Source organism: Tamandua tetradactyla, chromosome 5, assembly GCF_023851605.1.
Source record: "Tamandua tetradactyla isolate mTamTet1 chromosome 5, mTamTet1.pri, whole genome shotgun sequence".
NCBI classification, from domain to species: Eukaryota; Metazoa; Chordata; class Mammalia; order Pilosa; family Myrmecophagidae; genus Tamandua; species Tamandua tetradactyla.
This window is the reverse complement of record NC_135331.1, coordinates 30,050,851-30,075,480: the sequence shown is the minus strand read 5'-3', so window position 1 is coordinate 30,075,480 and position 24,630 is coordinate 30,050,851. Positions and strand designations below refer to the sequence as shown.

General features: G+C 47.4%; 1 long non-coding RNA gene across 3 annotated transcripts in view; it reads right to left on the bottom strand.

Annotated features, from left to right (window-relative positions):
• Positions 1–2,856: 2,856 nt before the first annotated feature.
• The window catches only part of LOC143683926 (uncharacterized), a 46,828-nt gene continuing 25,054 nt past the window's right edge, over positions 2,857–24,630 (bottom strand). For all 3 annotated transcript variants that reach the window (XR_013175729.1, XR_013175727.1, XR_013175728.1), the window contains exons 2-6: positions 21,665–21,793; positions 18,511–18,641; positions 4,797–6,194; positions 4,350–4,477; positions 2,857–3,837 (exon numbers count right to left, since the gene is read on the bottom strand). This is a non-coding gene — a long non-coding RNA (uncharacterized LOC143683926). The remainder of the gene's footprint in view (positions 3,838–4,349; positions 4,478–4,796; positions 6,195–18,510; positions 18,642–21,664; positions 21,794–24,630) is intronic.

Below are 24,630 nucleotides of genomic sequence, written 5' to 3'. Positions count from 1 at the left end.
CGGTGGTGGAAGTTCGGGTGAGGGCGACAGCAGCTGTAGTAGCAGCGGCTAGAGATGCGACGACAGCGGCAGCGATCGCGGCAGAAATTCCAAAGTCTCGCTTGCGGTGGAAGAATGAGGACAACTCCGGTTCTGAAAGGATAGGGGAGTTGCGGGGCTACCCAGGTGGAGGCGTTCAGGGGGATCCATATCAGATGGGGCTGCAACACAATAAACGCATAAGGATATGAAACGTTCCAAAAGTTAGCGAGAACACAGTTTTGAAGGAGAGTTATGTTGGGGCAAAGATAGAAGAAAAAGGGCGGGGCGAGATGAACTGCAGCGGAGATGTTGATAGCAGATATAAGCAAGGGGTTATAGATTGGGCCACTCGGTTGCTGCCTGTTTTTCCGGGCGCAAGTAGGGGTGGCATAGGCGGTACCTAATCTGAGCGGCTTGACGCCGGAGAGGGGGCGGAGGTCGAGGCAGGTATATTTGTCACATAAGTAATTGTCAGCAAGATCCGATTCGTTAGCAGCATATGGAGAATAGAGGGAGAAGGAAGGATTTTGATTATAGGGGAGAGGGTAGTGACAGTGATACCAGGTGAAATGGCTAAGTGGGAGGGAATCGAAAGTGGTCGTTTTAGTCGGTGGGGTATAGGACAGGGATTAGTTGGTGGAACGGCGTGCTTGCGCGTGGCAAAATTGTGGTGTGACAGTGATGGGTGTTTAGCCGTGAGGTTTTCCGGGTACCACCAAGTAGCATCAAGGGTGTAGGCTAAATAGCAGGAGTAAGGACACGTTTTAGAAGTACACGTTCGACACGTTTTGGAATTACACGTTTTGTTTTTGACGTAGTCCACAATGGTAATTTCCTGTAAAAAAAGACAGGGAAGGAAAGAGGGCAGATATCCACTTGGGAGTCCTCGTCCTTGAGAATGAAAAGGAGCGCTGAGTGGGGTGGAGAAAGAGAGACATTAAGTGGGGCTTGACTGGGCAGAAGATAGGGGTTGCAAGGGAGGCGGAGTGAGCAGTCGTTAAGCTGTAATGAGGGAAAAAGGGGGCTAACGGGGGTGATGAAAAGGACTCCAGGGGGGTTCTGCACTGCTGCCCAAAGTTCTCTGGGTGCTGCTGCGGATGCTGTGGGGAGAAGCGTAAGCATTATTAGAAGAATTTGCTTTAAGCTAGGGGAGGGGTTACCGCAACGCTCTCGAGCTCCGTCATATAGGCGGAGGAGTTGCCTTTTCTGAGCTTGAGGGCTATTTTCCGGGTCGTCTTCTTCAAGGACTGCTTGCATCATTTGCCAAACCAGGCACTTTGCCCGATGGCGCAGGCGTCTGGTGGTCGATGACGGCAGTGACGGTTGTGACTTTTTCTTTTCTGAGGGCTGTTCAAGGTGCATTTTTTCCAACTTCTTCTTCAGGGCTCGCATTCTGCATCGGTGGCGTCTGCTTGGTCGCCGTGGCTGGACGGATGTTCCTTCCGGGGATCCAGATTGGCTGCGGTCCATTCTCTGGAAAGACACAAGCAAAACTGTGCCCCTGGGCAAGGAGAGGGGAGGCCCTTGCCACGTATTGGTGGCTGGGTCACGCCAGCAAACCAGCGGGGCTGGCGTGGGCCTGTGAGAGGGTCCCCAGTGTTTATGTAGGGGAGATAGGCCCTCTTGATCGAATGTGAGGAGATTTAGATGTATGAGAGTAGCTGTGACAAGGTCGCTAGGGGGTGCTTGAGGAACTGGTTGCTGGAGAGGAGGCAGTGTGTGCACAAAGGGGTTAGTGTGAGAGAGGGGCTTGGGGCTTATATTGCAGGCAGAATTGCCGGGGAGGTGCCAGGGGTCGGCTGAGATCGCTGCCGGCGTAGCAGACGGCCAAGGGGCTGGGTTAATGGGCGTGGTGCCATTACAAGATGGTGGATGGGGCGGGGCAGTGGGATCATAAGATGGCGGACAGGGCGGGGTAGCGACGCAAAATGGCAGCCGGGGGCTTTCCCCAGTGAGGGCGGGGAAAGGGCACTTCCTGTTTTCTGCTGGAGAAGAAAGGGGGAGTTTGCCCATGGCTTGGTTTGGACAAGAAGGAGGAAGTTCGCCATCTTTGCTAGCCTCGAGGTTGTTTTGTTTAGGGGGATCGAGCTCGAGAGCATTATTTAGTTGTTGAAAGAAGGATTCGGTATCAGAATTAAAGTCATTGTGAGAGTCCCCGGCGTTATGGGGGTGTTGAGCAGACAAAGCCTCCCGCGGGGCACAGTGGGACGGGGGCCGCGAGCCGTGAAGGCAGGAGCGAATAGTGATGAGCGTAGGTAAGAGACCGGGGGGGAAACGCTTATTTTCGTTTTGCATAGCTTGGGTGACCCAATCGATTAGGCGATCATAGGTTTGTGGGTCCCACAGGTGACATGTGGCAAGCCACAGGTTAAATGGCAATAGGAGGTTGGCGAACGGACACCTTACATTTATGGGTGTCCAGGCGGGCGGCTAATGTGCGAACTTGGGGCGCTTGGCGTGCTGTGAGGCGGTTGCCCATTCTCTTCTTTAGGGAGAAAAATATAGGAGACGGGGTGAAGACGGGGTGAGGCTATTAGGCAGCTATCGGGGCTGGTCGCCGGGTTTAAGTGTGGCGAGCGGCGAGAAAGAGAAGACGGGGCTGTTGCCAACGGCGGGGGCCCTTACCTGTCGAGTGTGGCGAACGGGGCTGGAGAGAAGACGAGCGGCGGGGAAGTCCCTGTTCGGGCGCTAATTGCAGGAGCTTTCCCTAGCTCCCGCCTGGGGTCTTCCTCGCAGCGAGACGGGGGAACTCGGTAGCCGACCGGTCCCGGGGGCTCGAAGGTCTGGAGGGCGCGCGAGACGAAGAACGACTCGCGGGAACTGGAGGAGCTGGCAAGGCGTGCGCACCAGAACGTTTATTAGAGGAAGTACAGAGCTTTATATAGTGGTGTGGCGGAAATGGGGGGGGGGGCAGGGGAGGTGCGCTGCGTGATTGGTGAGGAGGCTAAGGGGTGGCAGCGAGGGATTGGGTGAGCTGAGAGCAGAAAGGTCCAATGGAATAGCCTGAATATGTTGCTAGGCAGAGAGCTAGAGGAACGGGGCCGAAATTACATCCGGCACATGGATAGGAAGGTTGTATATCAGTAAGATGTCAATTCTACCCAAGATGACTTACAGATTCAATGGAATACCTATTAAAATTCCAACAAACTAATTTGAAAACTTGGAATAGCAAGTTATTCTACAAAAATTGAACTACAGATTCAATGCAGCACGGATATCTTACGACCTCTTTGACATTCGCAACAGCTAGTTATCAAATTTACTTAAAAAGGAAAACCTAACCAAAGCCATTCCAGCCAATCTTAAAGAACACCTAGGGCAATATATAAGATTCCACAAGGGTTCCATGCACCAGCTAACTTATCAAAATCCTACAAACTCCAGATGGGTTCCAGGATTAGATAAGTTCTGAAACTGGAGTGGCCAGCCTCTCCAGAACATCAGCTATTCCATCTGCCTACCCAATACTACTCACAGCCCCTTACAACACAGAAAAGTTAGAATGGCCATAGTACAAAGGAGGACAAAAGAAAGGTCAAAGGTGATGATGCGGTTATACAGAGAAGGTAAGTGTTCTAGTTTGCTAGGTGCTGGAATGCAACACATCAGAAATGGATTGGCTTTTAATAAAAGGGGATTTATTTCATTAGTTCTTCAGAGGAAAGAAAGCTCACTTTCATCTGAGGTTCTTTCTTACGTGGGAGGGCTCAGTACAATCTCTGCTGGCCTTCTCTCCAGGTCTCTGGGTTCCAACAACTTTTCCCAGGGTGATTTCGTTCTGCATCTCCAAAGACCTGGGCTGAGCTGTGAGTGCTGAGATAAGGTATGCAGAGCTGCTTGGACTGTGCTATGCTGTGCTCTCTCATTTAAGCACCAGTCAATTAAGTCAAACGTCATTCATTGCAGCAGACACGCCTCCTAGCCAAGTGCAGATGTAATCAGTAACAGATGATGTTCACATACCATTGGCTCATGTCCACAGCAACAGAACTAGGTGCCTTCACCTGGTCACGTTGACAACTGAATCAACTACCACAGTAGGGTTTACCTTCAGCTGAATTATTATAATTATGACTGATGAATTATTATATTGATATTTCTTTTAGTCTCCAGTATCTAAGAGCAGATAGAAGTAAAATCTAAAATTGTGGAAGTGTAACCCATACCAAAGACTGACATCTGTTCTACAAGTAATTGTTGCTGCTGTGCTTTGAAAGTTACTGCCTTTTAATAAATGTTATTGTCGAAAATTAAATAAATTAGTCGATTTCCTTCTTGCAGCCATGATTAGTATACTGTACATAAACACCACAGTTCCCACTTACATTCCTCAGTCCTTGAACCATCAGGCCACCTCCATCCATTCCTGTCACCTCCATGAACACTGCCACCACAAACTCCACTGCGCAAATGTCCATTCCAGTCCCCACTCTCAGTTCTTCGAAGTATATACCTAGCAACAGGGTTGCAGGATTATTTGGCAACTCCACCCCCAGCCTTCTGTGGAACTACTACACTGCCCTCCAAGAGGGCTGTGCCTCTCACTTTCCCACCAACATTGAATAAGGTACATTTCTTTCTTAACATTTTCTCTAGTACTTGTTTCTCTGTTTACTTTTCTTAGTTAAAAATTAACTACATATGTTTAATAGAACTTGGTACTATGATAACTGCAGTATAACCACAAAGCCACAAGCCCACACGACAGAATTTCATTTACAAAATGTTGCTAGGGAAGCCTCCACCAGGCCCATGCCAAAAAGAGCACTTACCCCAAGCCTGTGGTCTGGATGGCAGCTCCTCCGGCTGTCTGGCCCACTCCCTGCAGTCCTCCTATGCTTGCCCGTGCCTCTGGGAGTTGCTCAGTGACAGGGAGGCTACTGGCCTGCCAGCCCAGGCTCTGGTCGGCAATCAACGCCACCGTTTTTCTGCCGCACCACCATTCTTCTGGCAAACCACAGCCAAAGCGATGCCCACGGGATGCTGGGGCACCTTGGCCTTATCTTGGGTGCTGAAGACTCCCACCACAATGCCTTTGGGTTCTGAGGCCTCTCGGGATGCTGGTTCAGCTGGTGGGCCATAGCCCCATCCCATGTGGGGCCTCCAGGGTGCAAAAGGCAGGCCTTGGTGCGTGGGTCTCCACCAGCAATCGGTGGAATGGGCTCGGGGGCCATGGTGCCCATGCCTTGGAAGGGGAGCAAGGCTACTTACTGCCTCCCAGGTAAAGGGATAGCTGTATTTGATGAGGCTCTGCATGGCGGAGGCCTTGCTGGGCCAGTAGGCCACAGAGTCAAGTCTGGGCCAGGCCTGCAGGGCTCCGTCAGGATCCAGGGAGGCCTTATTGGAGGTGGCCATGGCCTCCTCCTCCGCGTGGCTGGCACAGTGCCTCTGCATGGTCATGTGTGTTGTGGCAAGTCTGCCCAACTCAAAGGGTTTTGACTTGGGTTCAGTGGCCGCAGGTTGGGAGGACAACCGGGCACCAAGCAAAAGAGTTTGGTGGCCTTCATGGAGGCGGCAGCTGGCATGCAGGGGCTGGCATCATGCTGGTAAACCCGCGGTTCGGCCTTGGGCTTCAGCAGCTCCTTGCTGAGACTTAGGCCCCGGGTCTGGGAGGTGTGCATGGGGCACGCTGGAAGGGCCTGGTCAGTGGTAGATGCTTCAGCGAGCAGATCACCGAGTTCTTCTCGGTGGCCCTCAGGCCACTCTGGGGATGGCATTGGGGTCTCGGATGGCAGCTGCAGCACACTGCGCACAGCCGTGGTGCACCTGCGACACAGTCTGGATGGGCCCCGAGCACTGGGCGAAGGCCTCTATGGAAGTCCCGAAGATGGACGTCACCATGCGTGGCTTGTGCTACTGTGAAGACGATGTAGACAGCGCAGGGCCGGGCCACAGCACAGACAAGGACCTGGCAGCCATGCTGGCAGTGGATTCCGATGGCCCCTTGCCAGATGGTAGCAGTTACAGGCAGGGGTAAGGCCTGGGCAGCAGGATCTCCTCAAGTCGCAGCTGCTCTGCAGGCACGGGCACTCGGTCCACAGTTTTTCCTCTGGCAGAGGCGCTCAGCTCTGCCCCCAGGCACGGGGAGCCCTTGGTCCCTGGCGCAGACCCCCTTGCCTACTGTTCATTTTTCTTCTTTCTTTTTAGTAGTGTACTTTTAGTTTATTGACCTATGCAAAAATTATTAGGTGTGAAAAAGAACAGGAAGAGAATATGCATATATATATTTGAATATATACTGAATACAATTAGAAGGGGAAATTTTAGGTTGTACTATGTTTCTAGAATAAAAATTTGTGAACACAACCATAGAATTGTGCAACAGTGAAACCTGATGAAAGCTAGGTTAATAGTAGAATGCTAATATTCTTTCACAATTTGCAACAAAGGAACCTCACCAATGCAAAATGTTAATATAGGGGGCTGTATATTGGAACTCTATAATATAAGCATGATTTTTCTGTACACCTACAACTTCTCTTAAGAAAGGACAGGAGACTTCTGGAGAAGATGGCGGCTTAGTAAGACGTGCGGGTCTTAGTTCCTCCTCCAGAACAGCAACTAAAGAAACAGAAACAATACGAAACAGCTCCCGGAGCCACGACAGAGACCAAAAAGACAGCGTACCCCATTCTGGAACGGCTGAACGGGCAGGGAGAATCCGCTGCGGTGAGATACCCGAGGGGCGCGCGTTTTCCCGGCCGGGGCGGCTGGTGACTGGGGTCCCCTCCACGCACGTGGCTCCCCGGTCTGACTGGGAATGCTGGATAGCGGGGCCCTCCCGCCACGCTTGGTGTCTCAGGCCAGCTGGGCAATTTGGACTGGCACTCCCCCAAGCCGCGGCAGCCGGCGACCCCCCCCTCCACGCGCAGTAGCCTGGGCCGACTGCGAGATTCGGATTGGCAAGTTAAAGGAGCCACAACATCTTTTACTGGTGGGACCCGCAGACAGACGAGCGCCACGAGCGTCATCTACTGGGCAGGAAAAGAAAAACAGAGCCCAGAGATTTCACAGAAAAACTTTCAACCAGCTGGGTCCCACACCCAGGGAAATCTGATCAAATGCCCAGACACCAGCAGAAAATAATGGATGACGCTGGGAAAATTGAAGATATGACCTAGTCAAAGGAACAAACCAATAGTTCAAATGAGATACAGGAGCTGAGACAACTAATGCTGAATATACGAACAGAAATGGAAAAACTCTTCAAAAACCAAATCAATAAATTGAGGGAGGACATGAAGAAGACATGGGCTGAACAAAAAGAAGAAATAGAAAATCTGAAAAAAACAAATCACAGAACTTATGGGAGTGAAGGACAAAGAAGAAAAAATGGAAAAAACAATGGATACCTACAATGGTAGATCTAAAGAGACAGAAGCTACAATTAGTGAACTGGAGGATGGAACATCTGAATCCCAAAAAGAAACAGATACCATAGGGAAAAGAATGGAAAAACTTGAGCAGGGGATCAGGGAACTGAAGGACAATATGAAGCGCACAAATATACGTGTTGTGGGTGTCCCAGAAGGAGAAGAGAAGAGAAAAGGAGGAGAAAAACTAATGGAAGAAATTATCACTGAAAATTTCCCAACTCTTATGAAAGACCTAAATTTACAGATCCAAGAAGTGCAGCGCACCCCAAAGAGAATAGACCCAAATAGGCATTCTCCAAGACACTTACTAGTTAGAATGTCAGAGGTCAAAGAGAAAGAGAGGATCTTGAAAGCAGCAAGAGAAAAACAATCTGTCACATACAAGGGAAACCCAATAAGACTATGTGTAGATTTCTCAGCAGAAACCATGGAAGCTAGAAGACAGTGGGATGATATATTTAAATTACTAAAAGAGAAAAACTGCCAACCAAGACTTCTATATCCAGCAAAACTGTCCTTCAAAAATGAAGGAGAAATTAAAACGTTTATAGACAAAAAGTCACTGAGAGAATCTGTGACCAAGAGACCAGCTCTGCAAGAAATACTAAAGGGAGCACTAGAGTCAGATACGAAAAGACAGAAGAGAGAGGTATGGAGTAAAGTGTAGAAAGAAGGAAAATCAGATATGATATATATAATACAAAAGCCAAAATGGTAGAGGAAAATATTATCCAAACAGTAATGACACTAAAAGTTAATGGACTGAATTTCCCAATCAAAAGACATAGACTGGCAGAATGGATTACGACCCAGCAATACCCCTGCTAGGTATCTACTCAAAGGACTTAAGGGCAAAGACACAGACAGACATTTGCACACCAGTGTTTATAGCAGCATTATTTACAATTGCAAAGAGATGGAAACAGCCAAAATGTCCATCAACAGATGAGTGGCTAAACAAACTGTGGCGTATACCTACGATGGAATATTATGCAGCTTTAAGACAGACTAAACTTATGAAGCATGTAATAACATGGATGGACCTAGAGAACATTATGCTGAGTGAGTCTAGCCCAAAACTAAAGGACATTTGTATGGTCCCACTGATGTGAACCGACATTCGAGAATCAGCTTGGAATATATCATTGGTAACAGAGACCAGCAGGAGTTAGAAACAGGGTAAGATAATGGGTAATTGGAGCTGAAGGGATACAGACTGTGCAACAGGACTAGATACAAAAACTCAAAAATGGACAGCACAATAATACCTAAGTGTAATGTAAGTACGTTGGAACACTGAATGAAGCTGCACCTGAAATATAGTTTTTTTGTTTGTTTGTTTGTTTGCTTGTATGTTTTGTTTTTGTTTTTTTCTTTTTCCTTTTTATATATATATATATATATTTTATTAGTATTATTATTTTAATTCTCTTCTCTATATTAACATTCTATATCTTTTTCTGCTGTTTTGCTAGTTCTTTTCCTAAATCGATGCAAATGTACTAAGAAATGATGATCATACATCTATGTGATGAAACTAAGAATTACTGAGTGCATGTGTAGAATGGAATGATTCCTAAATGTTGTGTTAATTTCTTTTCTTTTTTTGATTAATAAAAAAAAGAAAAAAAAAGGACACAAAAGTCACGCTAGGGAAAAAAATTGGGAAAAAAACAATAAACCTAACTATAACAAATTGATTTCATAACCACAAAGTGAAAGAATTTATTCTGAGAACTTTAGAACACAAGCATTGTGACTGAACAGCCTTATATATAACATCAGTTTTGCTGTTTCGGAACTATTATCTTTTTATCATCCATTAAATCAACTAAGCAATTAAGTTAATCATGCCAGGAATCCAGATCATCAGAGTAAGAGAAATGACATTCAATTATAAAATCAAAGAAATCAAGTGAACATAGAAGTGGTAAGAATGAATAAAAATATCAGTACGAACTTTCTGGGGAAATATGAATATGATCTCTTCAAGACAGTCGAAAATTTACTGAAATACATAGGTAGAAATTATTGACTGAAAAGGGCAGGTTACAAAACAGTCCCTCCGGAGAGGGGCCAGCCTCTCCGGAACATCAACTAGTTCCATCACCCTACCCTATATTTTCAATAGCCCTTTCTAACACAAAAAAGTTAGAATGGGCATTGCTCAAAGATCTGTATAGTTGGGAGAGGGATCAAAGGAGAAGGAGGAGTCATAACAGAGAAGAAAGGATTAAACAAATGAGTAGGGCTGCTGATTCATTACATTAATATTTCATTTGGTCCCCAATGTCTCAGAGCAGCTAGAAGGGAAAAGCTAAAATTGTGGAACTAGAACCCATACCAAACTCTGAAATCTGTTCTGTAATTACTTGTTACAATGAACTTTGAAATGTATTGCTTCATTATATATATGTTAGATTTCAAAATAAAAAGAAAAGCAGAATAACATGTTTCTAAAAATCTTTCCTCAAGAGTTTGGTAAATCACATAAGTGGTTAAATACATGTTTATTAATATAAACATTCTGAAAAAGCCAAGTGGGTTAGCTGTTGTGAAGTTCTGACGGGAATCGGAAGAGCAAAGAAATGCGTAGAAACACATCACATCCTCATGTCATTTTCATTATTTTAAATACATGGATTCAGCCTAAGTAAAGCAAAGAAATAATAATCAGCCATTTAAATACTGCTGGGCAATTCTGATCACCCTTCATTGAAGGAGGCATGTTTGGACAAAGCAGGAGGTAGAGGCAACTCCTGTCCCCTCCTAGGATGGACTTCCCAGAGGCCCTGGCTACTCAAGCACCCCTGGAAGGGATGAACTGGTAGGAGATGCCAGTGACAGAGGGGGGTGAGATTGAGGAGGAAGGCAAGATTTGGCTCACCAAGGAATGCCTGTTCCAGTATTCCTGGTTTCTCACTTGACTGGAAATTGCAAATTGGCATCCCACAGGCCACATGCAGTTTCTCAACTGCTTTTGTGTGATCTGCATGATGTTTGAAACTGACGGTCAAAATAATAGTAACTATTAATTACTCATGTGCCTCTTAGGATTGGAAGATTTCATGTAAAAATGCAGACTTCAGGCCTCTTTTGGATAGACTCAATTTCCTTTGGGTCACCTACTGTCTGGGGCTGACTGCTTCTGCTTGTTCTAGGCAGAGCAGGCTGCTTCCCATGGGGCACCTCCTGTCACTTCCCATTTGTCCCTGAGAGAGACACTGAGCTTCAGCTGCCATTTACTACTATTTATCAGGTAGTCTGCTGGGTTCTCATGTTTGGCCTGATTTACTCATTTTCACTATCAGCCAAGTCCGTATGGGTATTTCGATTTCCAACCCTGCTACAGAAGAATCCTGAGATGCTGCTACTTTGAGCAGGAGCAGGAATGGCACTAAGACCTTTCCATCTTGAGGTCCTGGGGTTGAGCCAAGAAGAAAAAGACATATGTTCTCTGAAGACATTCAAGTTTTAAATAATCTTGCAGCCTGGGAGAGAGGCCTGTACCCTTCACAAGGCCTTGCTTAGGATCCTCTGTGATACTTCCATCAAAACTCACTCCAAGTTAAAGACAGCATATGTGGAAGTATGCTTACCATATGTCACATGACCTCAGGGCTTATGTGTTCATCCATGCGCTTTTGGGCCGAAAATGTCCTTAGCTCTCAAAACAGCCTTCTACCTGACACGGCGCCAATCCCAAAGCATCTTCTATACTAAGCCTGAAATTTTCCCAACAAGAAAGACTTTTATTACGTAATTTGATATTTGGCTTGTTAGAAATATCTCTAAAAATAAAATATGGACTCAAGCAGGTGATAAATCCTGCTACTGATCTTTCCAAGTAGAGAATGTGTAGACAAACAGGGCATATAGAGACCCAGAACCTGCAGTCCTGAAGATGAGTCCAGCATGGGTCAAAAGGATGAAGAAAACTGAGAGGTACAATCAGAAAGGAAAAGTTCATCTTTCAAGAACTAAACATTGAATGCCTATTCTATGCCAGGCCTGGGCTAGACTCAGAGCTCTTGAGAGCTCTGGAGGCCTCTTCATGGCATTGGCTAAGCACTGCACAAGTAGGTTGCTGTTAAAGAAAATTTGGACAGGAGTGGGGGTTCTTGAAGCCTATCTTGGGGGCTAACCTAGTTTAGACGTTTCAGGAAGGACGAGTGAGCACATACCACTGTCTGAGCAGCTTGACCCCAGAGCCTTATGCTACAATAAGCAGAACTTGCTTTGGCTTCAAACCATCAGGGTTGTAGCCCATGAAGCCTACAGATGTGGCTGAGTTCAGAGGGTATCAGTCAGAGGTGATTCTTGGTTATTTTTATTTAAATTGATTTCCAAATGGAAAAAAAATGAAGCGATGTTATACGAGATTGCAGATTTCCTGAATTCTCTGGAGCACACAGGCTTAATGGTTTGACAAAACTGGGGCCCATTCACTCATGACCATAACTAGCAGCTGCCTGCCATGGACTCCCTCAACACTTTCTACTTGGTTCTGACACCTATCTGGCCCAGAAGCCAGGTGGGCTTGTGAGGCTGGCCACAAATGGCTCCTAGCACATGATGCTCACCTAGGAGGCCACAATGCTCCTCAGCTGTTTCATTACAATACACCAGTTATGGTTAAGGTGCGCATCTCCACTCAGCAACATTCACCACAGCCTGGAATCTCCAACAATTTATACTGAAAATTAAAAGCAGAATGTGCTTTCTCAATGGTCCACATTCCATAGTTCTACTCTCTCACAACTCTAATGTATAAACCACTCATCTTTGATGCTGCTTCTGCTGCTGCTGCTGCTGGGTAATACTTTTTTTTTGTGAAGTTGACAGAAGATGCAAGCATTGATTGTCTGAACTTGTCTTCTGGTCCCCCTGCCTTATATACAAAAGCAATTGCACATTGTATGAAAAGCAGGGCACTCTCCATTCTGATTAGATTGGGCCCATCTGGGTGAAAATACCTGCCCTTGATAGGGTCCCAATTATAGATGATAAATAAACTAGCCATTCACTTATAGCTGCCTACATTATTCCACTCTTTTCACTCTTTTCTAAAGTAATCTGTGGTTTCTTAGATTAATATTCAGAATCATACAAGGAGATTTACTGAAGGGTGCTGATTTAGACTGAACAATTAACTCCAAAGCAGCAGGAAGTCTTAGGAATTACCATGAGAAGAACCTCAAAATGTAATTATTTTTCCTAACAAAATTCAAACTGTCTTGGCATTTTATCTAATAACATGTAGTTACAAAATATAGGATTCAAGGAAACAATGATTTACATTCTTAGCTGAAAGGAGGAGGTACATGCTGAAGATCAGTGTTGACGAAAAGCATTTAAAGCACACAGCTTAATCCCCATTCTCCTAAACTTCTGCCTCATATACATTATTGTTCACAAAATAAGGAAATAAATGTTGATTGTGATGATAAAAAAAAGTATTTAAGTCCGCTACCCTACTAAAGTCTGGAACAACTAGAAGAAAAACTATGAAAATATCATATGATAGCCCATGACAAACTATGGGATCTATCCTTTAAGCACTTTTTGAAGAGTGCTTGGAAAACTATTGCTTTTTCATTTGATTGCTTTGTATATATGTTATACTATACAATTAAAAAATATCTCCTGGTATCAAAAAACAACTTTGGTGTACAATGACATTCAGTAGTAGAATCCTCACCTACCATGAAGGAGATCCCAGTTTGATTCTCGGTTAAGAATGTCCTACACCCCCCCACAAAAAAAATTTCAACATACAATGCTACAACGATGGGATACTCGCATGGAAAAACAATGAAATGTGACCTCTAACATATAGCATATAAAAAAAAGTAAATATGTATCAGGGTAAATTTAGAGAAAAACATTTCTGCCTTAATTAAGATTCCTTTACATTTTCCCATTTATTCACATCACAAGGGAGAGGTAAGATTAAAAAGTTATGAGAAAGAAAACCTGAAAATCATTCTCATAACTTTCTGGAATCCTAATTATTAGTCAATAAACTTGTACTGCACACCTACTGTATTCTGAGCACAATGCTGACCGATGGAAATAACAAGATGATAGAAGACAAGACTTGTTCCTCTGAAGTTTACAGAGGAGATGAACAAATCAACTAGCTCAGTCTACACACAACTTGGGGAGAACAGCCAACACACCACCATCGAGATGCTGCCAAATGCTACTTCCACCAATAAAGTGTGAAGTACTCTTATCACATCCACACTGAAGTGAATAATAAATTAGTATGTGTACCCCACACAAGCTGAATGGAGAGGATACAAGAACTCAGAAAGGGGCACTCACAACATACGGGGCCCCTGGATATCCACGAAGATGGTGGAATAGGGTAGACAGCATTCACGCCTGCTTCATAGGAGATAAGGGACAAGGAAACTTATGGGCATAGAAGTCCCAGGAACTGAATGACTAAAGAGTGTCTCCAATATTTCATAGGCAGGGGAGAGGGCTATTAGCTGTAACTGAATATTTCATGGTGGGGTACTAAAAATACTGAAACAAACAATGGGAAGGAAATCATCTTAACACAGCAATACTGTTTTCTAGCTATACTATTTCCCAAACAACATCATCTATCCTTCAGTAGGAATATCTCCTTCCTAAGGTGGACTATCACTGGGACAGATCGAGTTAAAGCTATACTTTTATAAAATGTAGCATACCCACAGGCTGACCTCAAAGCCCTGATGCAAGGGGTTGTTCTCAGACTCTGGGTTCCCAACTTGATTCTCCCTATTCAAGTCCAGCAGGATGGCTTCCCTGACCACCCCAGGGTGCAGCTGCACACCAGATTGAGCCTGTGCCTTCTCCTTGTTCGTTTGCAAACAGATACTTCCACAGAAAGCTCCAATGTCAGGGGGAAGTGAACCCAAACCCTGCTTGAGTGCGCACAAATTCCTGTGATTGAGACCCAAGCTTTCTGATGCCACCTCTGTTCCTTCCACATGGGCAGAAGCTCTGAAGCAGACTGTACCTACAAATGGATACCCTAATACACTGGGGTTGCTCCTGGTCAGGAGACAGAAGGAAAAATACACTTGCTTCTTCCTTCCTCAGCAGGCAGATGCACTCGAGTTCCTCTATGACAGGGACAGAGGGAGCCACGGCTTAGGGGCCACCTTACCTGAAGATGCGTTCAGCCCACTTGGGTCCAACTTAGTTCAGCCTCACTCCTTGCAAGTCTTCATTTCACCTATGGTCTCACTGGCCCATTTCCAACCAAGTCAGAGTGCAGTCACCAAGAGGCTCCAGAAACACAGGACTGTGTTGTTACTAAACCCACTTATGAAACAAGGATCCCTCATCTGAACCACTGCCCACAGTGCTGTGGAGATTGTGACCACCAGACATCCAGTACTGCCCTTCCAGTGTCTCTCTTTTCTCTTCAACTTCCAATCTGAGCTGCAGTTCCTTATTTGCTAAGCCAGCAATAGCTGAAGTGACACACCTCAGCCTCAAACCAAAAGTGACAGACCACTGGCCTTCACCTACATTTATGCCCCTTTTTTGTCTCTTTCTCACGATGCAGCTCTCTGTCCCTCCAGGAACAAGGACTCTGGAGAAACTGCACACCCACCCCCTCCTCCAGTCTGGCCCCACACTTCCAACATGGCCAGACAGTCAGACCACTAGGGAAGGTCATGCTCATTTCATCTCAAGCTGGTTACCCAGTTAGCTGATGAATTTGAAGAATAAATACAAATGCCTTCCTTACAAATCCTCACCGTGGCTACTTTAACCAGATAGGAGCCCCAGGCTGGCCTGAGGGTACTGCATGTTTTCATCTGCCTTCACAGGAACCTCAACTACTCTATCCCTATTTCACATAAGAGAAACAAATGCCCTGGATTCTCACCACAGCACAGCTCTAGTTCACTCTACAGGAACACTGAGGAACAGGGGTTTAAACTTACTGGGTGTTTTGTGCACATCCTCTCACTAGTGTGTCTAGTTCCACAGGTGCTGCAGGAAAAGGAGGGGCAACTCAGCAAGTTGCCTGAGCTCATCAGGAGACAAGCATCCTCAGCAGTGCTAGCCTTGCCTGTCTGTGGAAACCTGGTTTTGGCTTCTTTCTGGAGCACTGGCTCACAAGATCTTGGGGATCTTGAAGGGGTTGCCCAGGAAAGTAAAATGGGTTTTTTTCACAGGGACTGTGAAGGGGGATTAGAAGGTGGAGGAGGGTTGGGAGGGGCAGTGCGAGTGGAAGAGTGTTGCTAAGGAGAGGGCATCTCTCTGTCCTTCCAGGAACAAGACCTTTGCTGAATTTTCACCGCACCCCCACTTCCATTCTTGCCCCCCAACTTCCAACACAGCAAGACAGCCACAGAGCCAGGTAGGATCAGGCAACTTCATTTCAAGCTGGTTGCCAAGTCAACTCATAAGACCGATCCATAAATACAGGAGCCTTACCTACAAATCCTCCTCACACTGGCTATTCCTACCTAGAAGATGCCCTGGGCTATCCTGAAGAGAGCCTATGAATTTCTCTGCCTTCACAGACCCCTAGGCTATAATATCCCTAATTTTATGGAAGGGGGACAGGGGTCTTGGAGGGTCACTGAGCGGTAGCCTGAGGTCACTCTACACAAACAGTGAGGAATAGAGGGTGTGAACCTACTTGGTTTTTGTACTCAGCCACTCACCACAGCATCCCACTCCACCAGTGCTGCAGGGAAACATGGAAGGTTGCTGGCTCAGCAAACTGCCCAGAGCTCAACAGGAAAGAAACATGCTTACCAGCAATGGTGCTGTCACTCTGTGGACACCCAGTTTCTGGTTCTTGCTGGGGCTACTTTCCATGAGACCTAGGGGCTCTCGAATGCGGCAGCCCAGAGAACCAGAAAGGAGCTTGTTTTGCCGGGCTGGGATGGGAGAGGTGATTTGAAGACGGATGGGCAGTGGGGAAAGGGCAGGGAGATGTTCTGGCCGTGGGGTGGGCGAGGGGACAATGGCAGGTGGGAGGGATGGGTCTGGGTGGCAGCTGCTCCCCCTAAGACCAAACCCACCAACTCTCAGGGGTACGAACGGGGAGGGGGAGGGGGGAAGAGAGTGAGTTTGGGCTCCACCCCTGTGGCCTACTGTCCTGGTGGCCGCCTTCCTCCCACAGATTCATGGCAAGAGTCCCAAGGCCTGAAGAAGACAGGGGTGCTGAGCCGGCCAGGCATGGGAGAGGGTGGTCCCCAGAGCCCCGTAACCTCCCATCCTTGGTAGAAGACGCCCCCCCTTCGGCCTGCTGGGACATCCCGCCGCTCTCTGCCCTTGGCCCCATTTCTGTCGCCCCCGATATGGCACCCCCCCACGGCCCCTCCCGAAGCAGCGTTGCTCTTAGGTTCGGTTCTCCCCAGAATATTCTTTCCTCAGCCAAACCCTGGCCTTTAATTCTTCTGAGGCTCCCACAGAAGCCAACACTTCCTTTTCCTCCCCCTCCTAAGCATCCAGCCACCCCAGTGATTACCTCAGATTTCCCTTCATATCTTTTCTCCTCACCAACAACTCCTGGCGCACAGCCTCCCGCCTGGACTGAGAGCCTGAAATAGCGACCCGTGCAGGTTGCTGGGGGCCGGAAGAAGGAGCACATGCGCCTGGGGCGGGGTGGGAAGTAGGCGGGGCCAATAGCAATTGACAGATTTATTTTTTTATTTTATGTATGTGTGTGTTGTGTGTGAGTGCGTGTTTATGTGTACCAACTGTGTATTTTAACTTACTGTATGCAACCTAACAAAAACTTTGTCATTTACCAGATATAACCCATTATTTAAGTAGGAAAAGAAAATTCAGCTTCAAAAAAGTCATATCTTGAGGAAAAGTAAAAGTACATCAAGGATGTGAACTCAAGTACAGTTTCTATGCAATCAGGATCTAGAACCCAGAGAGGCACAATCGTAAGATGAAAGGGAAGGCAAATGAACCTGGAACACCTTCTCCAGAATGAGATGTGAGCAAGAAAATGTTGATTAGGTGATGTCACTTGGATCTGAGTTCATTGCAAGGGCAACCCCTCAACATGCTAAATGATTTGGTACATTTAAAATGCACACCTGCAAGATAACTGAGCAGTTGCTGTATCAAAGCAACTTACATTTCAAATTGCTGGGCACAAATCTAACCCCTTCATGTCCTCTTCAGTATCACTGACATGAATTTAATGTTTCCAAAGAGACCAGACAGTTCTACTTCAACAACTTGCCAGTTAATATTGAAATCTCTGAGTTTTTCCTCAATGAAGGATAAGGAAATAAAAGTCCTTACAACACAAAATGCAAATCTCACTCATCTCATTGCAGATTTCAGGATGCACTGAAAATCATGCACAAAGCGCTCCAGATGCTAATACAGAACTTCATGTAAATAGCTATTTCACTCAACGAGGTTACTGCTCTCAGGGAATGGGCTCTTACCTGTAACTGAATATTTCATGGTGGGGTGCTGTGGATATTGAAACAAAGGGGGAAATTATCTCATTACAGTAATACTCTAGCTTTACTATTTCTCATGTAACTACCTTTATTCTTTGGTATGAACACCTACTTCCTATTGTGGGTGATCACTGGGCCAGCTCCAGTTAATTATACTGGTTCATTTAACCTAGCAGCGCCCATGAGCTGCCCTGAAAGCCTTCATGCCTGGGGTTCTTCTCAGGACTCGGGTCCCCAACTTGAATGCCCCCCTCCAAGTCCGGCAACCTGGCTTCTCTGGCCATCCTGGGAGGCAGCTGCAGATTAAGCCTGTGCCTTCTCACTGCTAATTTGCAAAGAGCTACAATCCTGCAGGGCTCCAAACCCAGGGGAAAGTGAACCCCCACCTGCCTGAGGTGGCATACCTCCCTGAACTTCAGCCCCAACACAAGGTCAAGTCTGGCTTCTGAGGCCAGCTCTGCTCTTTCAGGTCCAGCAGAAATTCTCAACATGATGGGGACTTTGGAATGGACACCCTAATAGGCTATGGTTGTTTATGGTAAAAAGGGAGCAGAAGAATTGCAGCCACTTCTTGTTCCCCAGCAGGCAGACACACTCTAGCTCCTCTGTGACAAGGACAGAGGGAGCCATGGTTTAGGGGGCCATCCTACCTGAAGACATCTTCAGTCTACTCTGGTACAACTCAGACAGGCCTCGGTTTTTGCAAGACTTCATTCCGTGGGTCTTCTATGGTCTCAATGGTCCATTTCCAAGCAAATCAGGGTGCAATTACAAAGATGCTCTACAAGCAAAAGACCAGGTTTTTATTCAGTCCATTTGTAACGCAATGGTCTCCAGTTAAAACCTCTGCCAATAAGGTTCTGGAGATCGCAAACCAAAGACCCGGGACTGCTCTTTCAGTGTCTCTCTCCTCTTTATCGTCCAATCTGAGCACCAGTTACTTATTGGCCGAGCCACGGGATAATCTGAGTGATAACACCTTGGTGTGAAATGAAAAGTGACTGACCACTTGCCATATTTATGCCCCTGTTGCTTTCTCCTCTTTAGCAGGCCATCTCTCTGTCCCTCTGGGCACAAGAAAGGTCTTCAGTGAATTTTCACCTGTGCTGCCACCTCCATTCTGGCCCCCACCTTCACAACATGGCAAGACAGCCAGAGGGCCAGGTTGGGCCGGGCAACGTCATTTCAAGCTGGTTATCCAGTCAGCTCATTAAAACAATCAACAAATACAGGAGCCTTAGCTACAAATCCTCCTCACAGTGGCTACTCTTACCTAGCAGGAGGCCCATGCTGACCTGAGGGGAGCCCATGGTTTTCTCTGCCTTCACAGCACCCCTAGGCTATAATACCCCTCATTTTACAGGAGGGGAACAGGAGCCGTGGAGGGTCACTGGGCTGTAGCCCAAGGTCACTCTGCAGGAAGGCGAATGCGAGCATGGAAGAGGAGGAGGGTTGAATTTACTTGGTTTTTGTCCACATCCTCTCACCACGGCATCCCGTTCCACAGCTGCTGCAGGGAAAGGATGGAGGGTCACTCACTCACCAAGTTGCTTGGAGCCCAATAGGAGAGAAACATGCATACCAGCGTTGGCATGCTCTGTCTGTGGAAGCCCAGTTTCTGGTTCTCTTTGGGGCTATTTCCCATCTGATCTTGGGACTGTCGAATTGGGCAGCCCTGGGAACCAGAAAGGGGTTTGTTTTTCTGGACTCAGTTGGGGGGCGGACTGGTAGGTAGGGGGGTTGGGTGAGGGTTGGGGGTGGAAGAATGTTGCTAAAAGGGGTGAGGAAGTGCAGGACTTGGCCTGACCTGGAGCAGGAGAAGGGTCCTGCCCTGGGGTGGGGGAGGGAATTGTGACTGGTGGGAGGGCTGGGTCTGGGTGGGGCCTGACTGCTCCCCTCACTACCGACACCAACAACTCACAGAGCTATGCATGGGGATAGGGAGGGGAGAGAGAGGACAACGCCTGGGCCCATCCCCATGGACAACTCTTTTGGTGGCCACTTTCCCCCTGCAGATTTGGGGCATAGTGTCTGATGAGTATAGGGGTGCTGAGCTCACCAGGCACAGGAGTGGGTGGTCCCTGGGGCTGCACTGCCTCCCCTCCTTGGGAGGGGATATACACCCTCAGCCTGCCAGGATGTCCCGCCACTCCCCCCCATGGCCTTGACCCCGTTTCTGTCACCTCCAAAATGGCAGACCCCCCTCCCCCACAGCTGCATTGTCCTTAGGTTCGCTTCTCTCCAGAATATTCTATCCTCTGCCAACCCCTGACTTTTAATTCTTCTAAGACTTCCACAGAAGCCAACACTTTCTTTTCCTGCCTCTCTTCAGCCTCCGGTGAAACCACCGATTACCTCAGATTTCCCTTGATGTCCATTCTGCTCACCAACAGCTCTCATTATACAGCCTCCCACCTGGGGTAGAGAGCTGAGAACGACAACCTGCACAGGCCATGGAGGCCTGGAATGAATGAAACACATGAGTTTACACAGTCTCTAAGACACACATCCAGTCTAAGCACAATCTCTAGGACACATGCCCTCCTGGACACAGTCTCTAGGACATACATCCTTGTGGACTTACATTCTAGGACGCACCTACTCCTGGACACAGTCTCTAGGAAATATGCCTTCCAGGACACTGTCTCTAGGATAAAGATGCCACCTGGACACAGCTCTAGGACACTTATCCTGCATGGGCACAGTCTCTAGGACAAACTTCTGCCCTGGATACAAACTCTAGGACACACATCCTACCTGGACGTAGTCTCTAGGACACATGCCCTGCCTGCACAGTCTCTAGGACATAATGTTTCCAGGAAACAGTCTCAAGGACACAAGTCCTGCCTGGACACAGACTCTAGGACACACACCCTACTGGACACTGCTTCTAGGACAAATGTCCACCTGGACACAGATTCTAGGATGAACATCCTCCTGGACCCACTCTATAGGACACGTGGCCTTCTGCACACAGTTTCTAAGAGAGATGTTCTCCTGGACACAGTCTCTAGGACAAACGTTCTGCCTGGACACAGACTCTAAGATACACATCCTGCCTAGACACAGTTGCTGCAACACATACCCTCCTGACACAATTTCTAGGATGCACACCCACCTGGACACAGTCTCAAGGACACACATCCTTCTGGACAGACTCAAGGACAGATGTCCACCTAGACACAGAGTCCAGGACACACCTCCTCCTGGACAAACACCCTAGGATACATGTGCTCCTGAACACAGACTCTAGAAAACACACCCTCCAGGACACAGTCTCTAGGAGGCATGTCCTGCCTGGACGCAGCTGAAGGACACATATCCTCCCTGAATCAAGACTCTAGGATGCACACCCACTGGGAATCGTCTCTAGGATGCATGTCCTGCCTGGAAGAGTCTCTAGAACACCTGTACTCCTGGGCACAGACCCTAGGACACATTTCCTCCTAGACACTTTCTCTAGGACACATTTGCTGCTTGGAAACTGCCCGAGGAAATACATTCTCCTGCACACAGTCTCCAGGGCACATGTTTCCTAGAAACAGTCTCTGGGACACGTCCTGCCTGGACACAGACTCTAGTATACACAACCCACTTGGACACAGTCTCTTAGACACACGTCTTCCTGGACACCGCCTCAGGACACAGATCCTCTTGGAGAGTCTCTAGGACACACGTCCTGCCTGGACACAATCTCTAGGACACACATACAAGTGGACCAACTCTCTGGGACACACCTACTCCTAGACACAGTCTCCAGGAAAGACGCCACCAGGAACACTGGCTCTAGGACACACATCTTACCTGGACACAGCTCTAGGACACATAGTCTGCAAAATATCTGAGCCTACTTATATCGGCCTGAGAAGGGCTATGCAAGGTTGCTCAGTGGTAGAATTCTTGCCTCCAATGCGGGAGACCTGGTTTCAATTCCTGGAGGTACACAGGGAAAATAAAATGAAATAAAATTAATAAAATTAAAAAAAATAAAAAATAAAATAAAATAAAATAGTCTTCCTCTGTTGACTAGGCAGTTTTTTTTATGCATTGTATAGATATCCATTTCTAGATTTGTGATAGACTGGAGTGTCTAGAGGGAAGTATCTGAGCCTACTTAAATCAGCCTAAGAGGGCTTTGCAAGAGTTATTCAGTGGTAGAATTCTCATCTGCAATGTGGGAGACCCAGCTTTGATTTCCAGGGTGTGCACATGACAAAAAAAATGATAAATTTCAAACACAGTCCTGAGTTTTCCTGCAGATTTAAAATGCATTATTTAGATATCCATTTTTAAGTTCCTGGTGGACTGGGAGTACTGGAGGGAAATACATGAGCCTACTCAAAATCAGCACTAAGAGGGCACTGCAGGGGTCACACAGTAGTAGACTTATTGGCTCCAGGACAGAGACCCGAGTCTGATTCCTGAAGCCAGTAGAAGCTGAAAATAGAAAACCTAAACAAAAAAAACATCTTTTTTCAGTGGTCAGGAGGTTTCTGTTATGCAATATATACTCATTTTTAGGTTTATGGTGGACTGGAGAGCCTGGTAGAAGCACCTGAACCTACATAAAATGAGCTAGAAGAGGGTTGTTCAAAGGTCGCTCCAGTGGCTGAATTCTCGCCGGAAATGCCTGAGAACCAGGTATGACTTCCGGAGCCAGCAAAATAAACCTTTTTGTATTGGCTAGGCAGTTTTCCTTATGCATTACGTACCTATTCATTTTAGGTTTATACTTGCTGTAGTCGCTGGGGCAGGAAGTTACCTAAAGGCACCTAAAATCAGTGGAGGGCCCTTGAAGAAATGGTAGTGCAGTGGGAACTGCTGGGACCTGCTCAGCCTTGGACCTAGCCCCTGATTTGCTGGCCCTCTTCCCTGTTATCAGGCCACCCAGGCTGGGCCCGCCCGTCCCTCTGCCTGACTGCTCCAATCTCAACAATATCACAAAAGCCTTAAAGCATTTCAGTAACAATACAAATGCAATACAAGGTAAAAACACTACATATCTCAACAGAGTCAGTTACAGGCATGGTCTGTTCAAAGCCAAATAATTCTGCTCTGGCTGTTGACCTGTGAAACTCAGAACAAGTTATCTGCTTCCAAAATGTAAAGGAGGAACAGTCATAGCATGCATGTTCTCATAGCCATAGGGAGAAATCGAAGGGTCTGAGTAGTTCCCAGGGCCACTGGAAGATGTGTCCCCACGAGGCTTCAAGACACACTGCAGACACCAGTGCAGCCATGGGCAGAGCTCAGATGGGCAAGTCCAATGCCCTTGTCCACATGTGTCACACCATCATGAGGGAAGTGACTGCTGAGTGCAGGACACCAGAGATACCTCCAGACACCTGAACCAGCCTTAGGTAACTGAACTACCCCTGGACACCGGGGCCAACCGCAGAAAACCTGAGACATCCCTAGGCACTTGGGAACCTGAGACATCCCTGAGCACCTGAGATACCCCTGTGTGGCATAATTTTATTCTTGGCCTGATAGCTTAGTCTTTTTCATTCCCTCCCTCGCCATTTTGGCACGTCCGGTTCTTCTAGACCTCTGAATTACAAGCCTCACCCGGCGACTAGTGACGCAGCCTTGTCTCTCTACCCCTGTTGGCCTCCTCCTTATCCCTCCACCCGCCCAACATCCGCAGCTACAGGCACACTCAAAAACAACATCTCCCTGGTGCCTACAGACGTCACAGTCACCCCATCCGTCCTCCCTGTGTAATTGGCTACCCTCCCCTGCAGTCCACGCCCTAACTCCACCTCTCCTCAACTGTATATATTCCGGGGCTCACCAAGCCTCGAGGTCTTCAGCTACTGGCGGCCCTGGCATAAGCTTCTACCAACAATAAAGCTACCTTGCTTCATGCCTTAATTGACTCGGCCTCCAGTCCTTCAGACCCGCAGTGGTCCCCTGCGCGCGCGCCTCCGACCCAGACCCTCAAGCTCGAGCCCCCTCTGTGCCTGGCGGTTCTACTCCCTGGACCCCCTCGGCAGGAGGAGTGGACCCTCGCTAGCCTAGCGGGACCGGACTCGGCGGAGTCCCACCTCTCCCTGCACCCCTGGGCACCTGGACCATGCCTGGGATACCTGGCTCAGCATGGTGGGGCAGGGCCTGAGCCCCTTGTGCTCATGAAGCACCCCACTGCCTCTGAGCAGCACCCCAGTAAGAACCCTTGCCTTTCCCTCCCAAAACTCCTCTGGGTTTGGGGATGCTGCCTCCTCCAACCCCCTCCTCCACCTACTTCTTTTTTTTTTTTTTAGCATGTGAAAAGGCTCTGGGAATTGAACCTGGGTCTTGGGCATTTAAAGGCAAGAATTCTACCACTGAGCAAACTGAGCACTGCCCTCTTCAGGCTGGTTTAGGTAGGCTCAAGTACTTCTGTCCAGCTAGTCCAGTCCACCATAAACCAAAAAATGGATATATATAATGCATAAGGAAAACCTCCTACATTCTTTTTTTTTTTCAACATATGCCATTTCCTGGAATTGAACCTAGGTCTCTGGCATTGCAGATGAGAATTCTGCCACTGAGCCACTGTTGTACCATCCTACCTACTTCATTTTTGGCATTTTCTGTTGGAGAAGGCATAAAATAGTGCTAACATGGCTGCTGTGGCTGATGCAAGGCAACATGAAATGGCTGACCTGAAATCTGCCCTCCGCCCTAGCAACAACGACCACCAATCCCACCCCGACACGTGTCCCTGCATGCTTCCAGCCTATATAAGCCTGTGCACTTCCTGAATAAAGCAGACGCCTTCCATTTTC